A 9154-nucleotide genomic window follows, 5' to 3' on the forward strand; every position below is an offset into this window, starting at 1 on the left:
TATTTAGGAAGCTATATTATTACATGTCTAGGTGTTAGACGAAATGTTAACTAATGTATGTAATAACAATGATAATTGTAATGATTTTATGGTTCTGATCCTGCCTGGAATTAAATGTATATGATTTTTATAGAATGAAGATAATAACATCTGTCTAAACTTTATTAATGTTTCATTTTAGTTTATAAAAAATGTTTTTCTGTTACAAATCATGATGTTTTGTTTTATGTATACATGTTATGCTGCCCATCAAGGGCCCTTGATTGGAATAATAAATATTCTTATTCTTATTCTTATTCTTAATATCTAATCTAAAAATATAAATTATGTCTTTGTTAACCTCATCTTTAAAAGTTGGAGTTATCTTCCTTTGTCTAGACTAGCTGTTAAATCAACTACAACTATTGCCATATTAATATTACTTCCCACTGATAAATTAAAGCAATCTTTACCGTTCAGTGCTTTCAAGCACTTTGAATATTTTAAAAGCTTGAGACAATCCTTTTGAAATTTTAAAATTTTTCTAATGTCAAAATTGAGGATTGGATTAGTTTGTACAATTTTAATCTTTGACATTTAGAAGTTATTTCATTTAATGGTAATTACCTTAACTTCCTCACTAATAAATGTAAGAAACATGCTGTTATCTGTCATTTGACATCCTCTTGTTTTAAAGGATATTTTAAATATCTCCATTGTACATACTCATTATCTTTGTATGCCACTATAATCAGCTTTTATTAAATTGTTAAATGTGTGGTTTTGGGGGAAATGCACATAATGTAGATAATGATGTTATCATTTTACATAACTCCAAATATTCTTTTATTATCATTCAGTTTTATGTGGTAGCTTGTCTGAAAGGCTGGTGTGTAATATTGCTGTCACTTGCCATCAGTTATCCATTTATTTATTCACCCATTTTAAAATGACTGAGCTAGTCAAATTTCTTTTTTTAAATTCCAAAGCTGTGAGTATAATATCAAACTGTATACATGTAGGTATAATGTTTTGGAGAGTTTCCACACAGAATCATTTTCTATTTCCAGTGGTGGTAGAACTCTTCAAAACTCCACCTTTATATGAACAAAATTTATATTAATAATGATAATGAATGAAATTCTGTATTATTTCTTTTTCTTTTTAATGCCCCTGTCAGAGGGTGCATTAAGTTTTACCCTTGTCTGTCCATATGTCCCCCCCATTCTCTAACTTTAGTTTGCCACAACAAAATATTGTGAAGCTTATTCATAATGCTTATTACCACAACACTCAGATCATGTACAAATTTGGGCAGTGTTGCTTGAGTTATGTTCCTTTATAACAAAAAATATGCAGACAGGGGCATCATATGTGCACCATGGACACATTTCCTATTTATTCTCTAATGAAAGATGTAACAAAACATGATTCTAGATCTTTACAATTAGCTTCTAAATGTCTTATCTAAAACAAGGAAAGAAAATCATTCAAATTCTTAAAATGCTCAAGAAAATATAATGTGGAGATTCTAACAAAATGTTATTGTTCTATAATGATGCAACCGGATTTATAAAAGGTTAATTTCAATTATTTTATAACATTTCGATTTGTTTTTATTGAATTTAATTATAGTATGAAATGTTGACTTGTTATTTTATACATAAACTGGAACATATTCAAATAAAAATGTACATACTTAGGTCTTTTGCTTTACAGTTCACCTTTGCAAATCTATCAGATCTTATATCATCTTATATGAATATGTCAGATGTCAGATCAACCAATGTATTAGCTCACAGAAGTCTTTTCAACCCTTATAGTTGTTATACAAATATCTTTATAAATTATTTGCCCGATTCTTTCACAATTTTTTTTCCAACCCAAATTATCTTACAGTGACAGACGTTAGATCAACAATTTTTAATTTTACTTTATTCAAAATCTTATACCTGCTTTAAAACAGCTACTGTGTGTCCCTTGATAACTGAAAACATAAAAAAAAATATGATGACAACAAAAGATTGGATAATCCATCCAAGTGCATGCTGTTTACTTTTATAAATATTAAAAGTTTAAACTAAATTGAATACTCAATATGAATAAATGAGATTTGAGGTGTATGTCAATGAAAGTAAAGTTAACTGAGATCTATTTTAGCAATAAGCTTTTATATCCAAACGACCAAACCAGATAAGGCCATTGGATCAGCTACTGTCGAGGTCTCTGTTATGGTCTTGTTCCATAGTCTTAAAATCGGTATGTTTCTTGGATTTAAAACATTTACATTCATTTTAAGTTATACCATATGTTGGAGAATTCACTGGTGCTAATCACATAAATACAATGTAATGCTTATTAGACAAATGTCGGATGGTCCAATGGTTTTATCTACATGGCAATGAAAACGCTTGACCCGTAGTTGTGAAAACTGAGACCATTTGTTGAAGAATTCACTAGTGCTGATCACATAAATACAATGTTATGTTTATCAGACAAATGTGGTATGTTCCACTGGTATTATCTACATGGTAAGGAAAACATTTCCAAACAAGAATGTGTCCCAGTACATGGGTGCCCCAACCCCACTATCATTTTCTATGTTCAGTGGACCGTGAAAATTGGATAAAAACTCGAATTTGGCATTTAAATTAGAAAGATCATGTGTACTAAGATTTAAGTTGATTGGACTTCAACTTCATCAAAAACTACCTCGACCAAAAACTTTAACCTGAAGCGGGACAGTCGGACGCACAGACCAAAAAACATAATGCCCATAAATGGGGCATAAAAATCATAAACACTAGAACACACCCGTGATATCGCGGGTCCGTGACCGAATTAAAGTATATAACTATACGTATGCCTTATTTTAGTATTGATATTGTCATCTGATAAAGTCATGCCGATTATAAGATGCACAGTTTTCTCTGCTTTCAAAATCTTTCTGTTTGAACCCGTCGACCCGGAACCTATCAATTATTGGTAATATTAATAATTTGGAAAACAAAAGGGCCTGGAATGGAGTTTTTTTACTCAACAGTATACAGCTAAATTCTAAATACACCGTTTGTCGGTGTGCCTGTCAGATGAGGAACGTACAGATAAGGTAACCGGTGAATATACTATTGGTATCGGCGTCGGACTCGATCCGGAACTTCTTAATTTTTGGCAATATTAATTACGTGGAAAGCAAAGGGGCCTGGAGTGGTGTAATTTTTAATCACAGAGGCGGATTTAGGAGGGGGCCCAGGGGGCCCGGGCCCCCCCTTTTTGGGAAAAAAATTGGTTGCTTATATAGGGAATCACTGAAGCGTGACTCGAGCGGGCCCCCTCTTAGGTCAGTCAGTGGGCCCCCACTTATGAATATTTCTGGATCCGCCACTGTTTGATTACACCATTGTACTATATTAGTTATATATAAAGTTGAATTTTTTGATTCATAGTTTTTACGTGATGACGGCTGACAAATTGGACCTCGTTATTTTAGTAATATAGATGTTTAATAGTAAAAACAAGTTTCTGAACTACTTAATAGGAAATCTGTAATTTTCTGGAAATATTAGTTTAAAGTTATCTAAAATATATGTTTATTCAAAAGGTGTGGACAATCACTGAATTTTTTTATTCCATTTTATCAATTACCAAAAGGTGTGAATTTTTTTAAATACTTTTTGTGTGATAGGTTGAATTTGTTTACTGTTTTTCTTTACATTCTTGCAAAACATCTGCAAAAACAAGCAGTTTCTATCATTTACACTGAAAAAAGTAAATTTGAATGAAGGAATATAGCGTTGAGACCATATCCAAGGAAACACAACTTGGACAAAACATTTCTTTAAAACTCCAAATAACATCTAATAAGCTTAATCGTGATACATACTAGTAAATGAAGTCAACTTACTATGGTAATTTGTTTCCTGTCTTTCAGGTTACTGAAAATAGTGTATGGGAATTTAAATAAGGAAGGGAAATAACTCCCTTTCTCTGGTTATCAAGGCTTGAAAAAAAGTCGCATAAACTGAGCAAAAGCAGGTCATAGGTAAATGACTACTCTTTCCCATGAAGCAGAATAGCTTTTGACAAGTGGGATGCGCAAATGTCGTTTTCTAGGAAACTTTTGAAGAATGAAACATTTCTGTGGTCACTTGCAGTTGTGAAACATATACAGTCAACCAACTTCTAATGCAGTCCATAAAACATTTACAAAGATAACTTATATCAAGCATTTAGAATCCTTGATTGAAAATAAGCCTTCACTAGCATCAAACCTCTATCACATTGAAAAATCGCGAAATAAAACATTGAGGAAACATTAATACTCAATATACAGGTGCTGCTGCATAGAAATAGTAAACTCACAATGGGAAAATTAAACTGAAGTAGTTTCGTTTGTCTCAACTTACTCCTCTCTTATATTCTCAGATGTGAAGCAGACGAAACTATTTATGATCTGTATCTACGTTGGTCATTCTTTTTCTTTTAAATAAAGTTGAATAAATTATGGATTGTATTCTAAATGTCCAGTGGCAAATATTTCATGCATATCAAGGACGAGAACAGGTTAAGAATTCATTCACTTGACGAATAGTTTCTGTAGTGACCCTGGTGAATGGCAACCGAGGATTTCGACTCTTACAGGAAATTGATAAGTTTGATTAATTCATTCCTTTTGTCTGAAAAATTAGAAGAAGAGATTCAATCCCCGTGAAAAGGATGGAGAAGTCCAATTGTTCATCGTTTATTGCACGAGAATAAGGAATTTGAGTATATGTATTCAGACTTTTCGTTTCAGCATCTGATTTCCACCTGTACCTAGATATAGTGGTTTCACAGTTATTCTGACACTCGGTTTGATTCGATATTCGTTATACATATATATTTGGAAAGAATTATGGGGAAGCATTTGACAGACCATGCAATATTGTTATTGTGTTATATTTTTCTAGAAATACGCTTACGTTAATACGTTATACAGTAGAATATAGACAGGAACAAATTCCTTTGTTGAAATTTCCAAGAAAGATAAAAAAAAAAAAAAAAAAACCAGATCCATGTTTTTTATTGTTTTTATGCGACCGCAACATTTCTAAAAGTTTTTGTCGTATATTGGTATCACGTCGTCGTCAGCGTCGTCCGAAGACATATGGTTTCCGGAAAATAACTTTAGTTTAAGTGAATAGAAATCAATAAAATTTAACACAATGTTTATAACCACAAGGTTGGGATTGATTTTTGGGGTTATGGTCCCAATGGTCTAGGAATTAGGAGCCAAAAAAGGGGGCCCAAATAAGCATTTTTGTAGTTTCCAGTCAATAACTTGTGTTTAAGTGTATAAATCTCTCTGAAATTATACCACAAGTTTCCATACTACAAAGGGATTGTTATGGGGGTTATAGCTCAAATCATTTAGCAATTAGGGGCAAAAAAAGGGATTTTTTTTTTCTCATTTCAGATTTCATAAATTAAAATGAAAATTTCTTCAAATATGAGGGGATTAATATTCAACATCAAAGTGTACGACTCAAAAGCAAACAAAAATGTTAAAAAAGAAGGTGTGGTATGATTGCCAATGAGAAAACTGTCCACAAGAGACCAAAATGACACAGACATTACCAACTATAGGTCACCGTACGGCCTTCAACAATGAGCAAAGCCCATACTGCATAGTCAGCTATAAAAAGCCCCGATAAGACAATGTAAAACAATTCAAACGAGAAAACTAACGGCCTTATTTATATAGAAAAATTAACGAAAAACAAATATGTAACATATAAACAAACGACAACCACTGAATTACAGGCTTCTGACTTGGGACAGGCATTATACCACATTCATTCTGTGTCAGAAACCTATGCTGTGTCAACTCATTTTAATCACAATCAAAATTCAGAGCTGTATCAAGCTCGAATGTGATGTCCATCCTTGCCCCAACTGTTCAGGTTTCGACCTCTGCGGTCGTATAAAGCTGCACCCTGCGGAACATCTGGTTTTTAAAGACATTGTGATAATCGAAGAGCTTAGAAATGAAGAACAGCAACAAATACAATGTTCGCTGTTGTCAAATGTGCGTGTTTTCGGAATTAATTCTGAAAATCTTTTCTTTCATTTATGTTATCGTGCTGCACGGAATTGGTAAATACTAGATAGTGTTTTTAAGACGAACGCATGGTACTTCTTGAGCGTCAGCCACACATTTACAGCTAGTTTAAAATCATGGGAAAATCCCTTTTGTCTTTTTATTCTCAACCGATCCGAAATCTATCTCTGGGTACTAATCAAGATGTAGTTTAGACCAATCAAAACTCTTAGATTCTTGAATTTTTTTATTAGTTGTTAGTGGTTTTGAACAAGCTGTCAGTAACTGCGAGTACTCTCAACTCATGATGCGTTAATCCTTTTTCAACTGATTTTTTTTAGTTCGTTTCCCAGGTTAGGGGGGGGGGGGATCCCGCTAACATTTTTAATCCCACCACATTCTGTATGTGTGTGCCTGTCCCCAAGTCAGGAGCCTGTAAGTCATTGGTTGTCGTTTGTTGATGTGTTGATGTGTTACATATTTGTTTTTCGTAAGTTTTTTGTACACAAATTAGACCGTTAGTTTTCTTGTTTGAATTGTTTTACATTTGTCATATCGGGACTTTAATGCGGTATGGGCTTTGCTCATTGTTGAAGGCCGTACGGTGGCCTATAGTTGTTTATTTCTGTGTCCTTTGTTCTCTTGTGAAGAGTTGTCTCAATGGCAATCATACCACATCATCTTTTTTATATTCATGGTATTCTACATTTTGTTTTTGATGTAGTAGATATGTCGATCTGCTTTTTAAACTAATGTTTACAGTTTCTTCCTATGATGTGCTGCTTCACCACCGTTCCCGGCACTCACAAACATGTTGAACCTATCTCTGTATGGGTCTGTTCTGGGTCACTGGTCTGTATTTTTATGCCCCATTTATGGGAAATATGTTTTTTTGGTCTGTGCGTCCGTTTGTTCGTTCGTCCGTCTGTCCCGCTTGAGGTTAAAGTTTTTGGTCAAGGTAGTTTTTGATGAAGTTGAAGTCGAATCAACTTGAAACTTGGTACACATGTTCCCTATGATATGATCTTTCTAATTTTAATACCAAATTAGAGTTTTGACCCCAATTGCATGGTCCACTGAACATAAAAATGATAGTGCGAGTGGGGCATCCGTGTGCTATGGACACAGTCTTGTTAAAAGTGTTTGTTGTTGGTTGATGTCTGTCATAATTTCGTTTTTCATTTATCGTTTTATCAGAAATGATTGCCGTTGGTATCGGGTTTTTTGCTGCTTTTTTTTGTTATGTCGGGTCTATTATAGCTTATCATAGGCGTTGTATGGGTTAATTTTGCTCATTGTTAAAAGCCGTGCGTTGACCCATAGGAAAACGAGTCCTGTCTTGTATTAGAGTCTGGAGGTCTTCATTTGTTCTTTAATTTTATTATTTTCTTCTCTTAAAATTTGTTAGCCTATTTTTCTATGATGTGCTTTATTCGTCCCTCTTTAATCTGTATGTTCGGTCCATTGTGTTATATTCTATAAACCCATCCAGACCCTCTTGTTTAATCTTTTCACTTTTCATTATAAACTATGAATAATAAAAGATGAGGTGAGATAAATAAATATTTTATTTTATTAAGTTAAGAAAAATGACTAAAACTAACAAACTTCTTAAGGGTGCGCTTTAAATTGTAAGATCTTTTAGAGGTTTTGTTTTAAAAAAAGTTAACGCTGTTTCCCAGTCTATCCAAACCTTATACTAGTGTTCAAAAATAAGGTATGACTGCCAATGACACAACTACCAACCAAGATCTTTATATTTAAAGAAAAGGTTTTGAAACTTTTTTTCCGAAAATCAGTTATATAACAGGGTATGGATTGGTGTTTTCAGAAAAGTGAAAAACCGGGGTTAAAAGGCGAAAATTATAACTTGAAGAATAGAGAAAAGTGGACAAAAAAAAAGAGAAGAGCATTACGAGATGCTAAAATATAAAGAATACGGAGAATAATGGACAATAAGTATAAAGAATAGAGAAAATGGCTTAGCCCTGAAAATTAAAGAATACAGAAATGAAGAACCCCTTCCGAGACCTTCAAATACTGAACCATATCCAGAGCCTCAAATCAATGTTAGAAAAAGTAAAAAGAGTAGGAATTTGTTTTACCGTGAAAAATAACGAGAAATAAAAGGCTTATCATATTTCAATAGTTATATGGTCATTACGCAGAGCGTGTATAATTGTATCTATATTGTTTTTATAGTCAAGCCTCAGATCAATACCTCTAGCTGGGAGTGCAGTTTTATTTACTGCTTTCAGAATCAGTTATATAAGAGGACGGTGGATTGGTGTTTGAGGAATAGGGAATAGGGTTAATAGACAAAAAATATAACATGATGAATAGGCTGAGAAAAATAGACCAACTGACTGGAAAAAATATAGAGCATTAAGAGATGCCGTAAGTTAGATATAAGGAATAGAGGATAATGGACAAGCAGTATAAAGAATATTGAAAAATGGCCCAAAGAATTAAAGAATACAGATTGAAGGACCCTCATCCTGAAACCCTAAATTACTGAACCATATCGGCCAGAAAAACAATCTTAAAATAATGTCAGAAAAAGTAAAAGAGTAGGAATATTTCTTACTGTTAAAAATAACGAGAGAGTACGTGTGTTAGTTGAACGCCCAATATACAGAGTTCTACATAATAAAAATATCATTACTTTTTTTTTTATAGTCAGGATGTCAACGTATATTTTTTCCGCTTAACAGAAGTTCCACTGGAAACTTTGTTATTTAATACCTATTCCTGTTGGAACAAATATTCTATACCATTTATTCCGTTAGGAACTTATACTGTAATATTTATTCCTGTGGAAATAATATTCCAGAATATTTCTTCCTTTTGGAACTTATATTATGAAGGAACTTCTATTCTGTGATCGACACCTTTAACCGGGGTTTAGTGGTTATATTCACTGATCAAAGTTGTTTTGGTTATTGGACGATTCACTCAAGATTGTAGTAATTTTGCAAAATGTATTAATATTGATTGAGGGCATGTATATGGACCTTATGTCATTTGAATGATTGAAAAACAAACTTCACCCTTTTGCAATAACAATTTGCAAAGTTGATCAAACAGCCTTATAGT

The sequence above is a fragment of the Mytilus galloprovincialis genome, chromosome 7 (genome assembly GCF_965363235.1).
Source record: "Mytilus galloprovincialis chromosome 7, xbMytGall1.hap1.1, whole genome shotgun sequence".
NCBI lineage: Eukaryota > Metazoa > Mollusca > Bivalvia > Mytilida > Mytilidae > Mytilus > Mytilus galloprovincialis.